Here is a 3,056-nt window from a genome sequence, read left to right on the forward strand (position 1 = left end):
TAGGACCGCGACTTGAAACATGATGTGCCTGTTTTGTCTTTCTGTGGGTCGGTTGAAATTTGGGTTGGAGCTGATTACTCCTAAAAAGCATTGTGGGTGAAAAATAAAGGTGTTGTTTTCTGCAGCCTGTGTGTTGGATGGGTCTCTCTTTTTTTTTTTTTTTTCTAATTCTAAATCTGTCTGGGTGCTGGCGTGAAGAGGCCTCGACTCCCAGCTGAAAGTGGCAGGTGTCACCCCAACAGGTACGCTGCTGACAGGCACAAACCCACTCAGTGACATTGGCAGATCACACGAGACGCGTGCAACAAAGATTAGGCAGCTTTACCAGAGAGGATCTGGTATATAGGCCTCGTGGGTTCAGGCTGAAACCGAACAGAAAAGAGGAGTAGAATCACAGGAGGATGACCCATAAAATCAGGTTAAAGCTCAACTAGCGCTCGTCTCAGTAAAATGTTAATTATTACAGCCATGCTTTGGACTTTCAGAAATATTAACATTCATCCTTTGTAGGGTGACACATTTACCAGCCCACAGTGAGGATACCAACACATGAATGAAGCTGAGAGGAGCAGAAATGTGCCTTGTTGTATCTTCAGCCTACACGTATTTTAAGAGTTCGTCTCTTGGTTAGTCCAGAACAGATTCACTTGGATCGCGTGGCCGAGTCGTCAACGCTGCCGTTGTCTGGTTGTCCCTGATGGTGAAGCTCCATTCATCCATGAGTTGGAAGACTAAGATCACGAGCTGTAGAGTAAAATTAATGAATTACATGAGCATGAAACAAAAACGTGATTTAACGACCTTTTCCATCATAGAGTCTTCAGGAAGAAAACACATTTCGTCCGGCCCAGGACACCACAAACAATTATGTTCAGAGCTGATAGTGAAATAAAGAAATAAATGTGCCAAATAGAAACTTAACACAACTTCCTGTATTGGCAGTAACATAAGCACAACACAAGCAAAACACTATAATGATGATAATAATAATAATAGTAGTAATAATGGAACTTAAGCAGTGCGTTGTGTTACGGTGCTCTAGTGTCGGCTGTTTTGTAATAATCTGGTCTTTTCCCGCTTTTCTTACTGAACTGGTCACATGGGAGCTGGTCTTGGACCAGTTTTTTTCGGGGGCCGCTGTTTGAATGGACCTGCTCTATTATAACCTCCCCCCCATTTCATCTACCCAACAGTGAGACACCGCTCTCCTGCCCAGCAAAGGCTCTGATAGAGAGACAGCTCTGACCATCCCTCGGCCTCCTGGTTCTGCTCTTTACAAAGACAAGCCTGTGCCAGCCGGTAATGATGGTCGGTTATTCTTAGACCGTCATCAAAACCGTTTATTACCATCTGCAACTGACCAAGAGCCGACAAGCATCAGAGGAACCAGAGCTTTAGGGGAATAATTGGGCGAAAGACTCTGACATCTTGATAAGACTGGACGTTTCTTTGTCCCACAAGAACAATCCTGGTGTGGGCAGGCCTGCCTGTGTGGTCCGGAAAACCAGGTTTTAATCGATCCTCTCTAAGGGTACTATTTAAATTCATACAACTTTCTGTAGGAGCTTGTGACTTGAGAACATTTCTGTTGACGTCAGCGTCTTTAAGGCCATCAGGAATCAAAGACGGTTTTGGTCTTTGATATCAGATTGGTGGTTTGTTCCTTGCGGCTGCCTCCATTGGGGTGTGAGAATGTGTCTGAATTAATACATGCGATCAGCTCAATGGGTGTAGCGAGCCAAATAATTCTGCCATGTTTAAAAAAATCCCTAAATGATCAGCTTGTCGAGGAGTTACAAAGCACTGTGATTGCTTGAGGTTTATTAACTGTGGCATCCATCACACAGAAACTGTGCTCCTTACTCTGACTTACACTGAGCCCTACACAGGGCCGACCTGTGTGGAGGAGGGATCATCTGAATAAAGACACTTGTCACTCATACAATCAGCTGTTGTGTGATAGAGTAATCCAATCAACCCGTTAAATGATGTATGTATCGCCACCTTTGGTAATCTGTCAATCCACCCATGTTCATTCCCCTCTAAGCCCAGACATCTCTGTACCCCTGACTTCCTCCAGCCATCCAGGTTGGACTGCAGGTTGCTCCCAGAATAAATCAGAGATCTAGTCCGTCCGACAAGTCCTGGATTGACCTCTGGGCCTCCTCCCAGTCGGACGTGCCTGGTAAACATCGACTGGGAGGAAACCGGGTTTAAATCTGTGGTCGATCTCAGTTCCAGTGAATGCCAGAGGCCCCGATGCAGTGATGCCAGGATTATTATATAATCCCCCAAAAAGAGATGCCAGCCTCTGAAACAAGACAATGACTGGGCTGGATCACAGAAAGCACCACCCTGGTTCTGGAACAGCAGAAAACCACTCATGTGTCTCGTTGGTGGAGATGTTACAGCCAATTTGACAAATTCTTTATTGCAGGCTCTGAAAACCACATCCCTGGGGCCTAACATGGCTCTACAGCCCCTCTGTATCGGCATTATGACGTTTTCACAGATCAACACGCAAACATTTATGATTTTATTTTGTTGCACAGCAACATTTCTTTAAAGAGGCTCTCATCTCGCACCTTGAGTTGGAAAATTTGACACTAAAATTACGACAATCAATAGCTTGGTAGATAAATTCTGCTTCACGTGCACGCCGCCTTTATCTGATGAACATTGAGTTTTAAATCACCTCCAAAAGAAAAGCCTGAACAGATCCAAAAAAAAGACAAATAGTTTCAGTCAACATGGAAAGAATCTTCTGGTTTACGTGTTTGATATGTGGATAGAAACTGATGAATAAGAAGTTGTAATGGATGAGCTCTGTGACTAAAATGGATTAAAATTAAATAGGCTTAAACAGTTTAGTTTACTTAAACAGTTAAATTTGTTGTTAAAAAGGTTATAGACGTTGTTTAACATGTTAACAGTTTTTAATCATTGCACCTAAATGCGATAAATGCATCAGTTCTGTAAAATCCACACAAAAACTAGTGACTTGTCATTTCCCGTGTGCGCGTCGGGCACGACGGGAGCGCGCCTGTCAGCGGGGA

This window comes from Lipophrys pholis (assembly GCF_963383615.2).
Source record: "Lipophrys pholis genome assembly, chromosome: 13".
NCBI lineage: Eukaryota > Metazoa > Chordata > Actinopteri > Blenniiformes > Blenniidae > Lipophrys > Lipophrys pholis.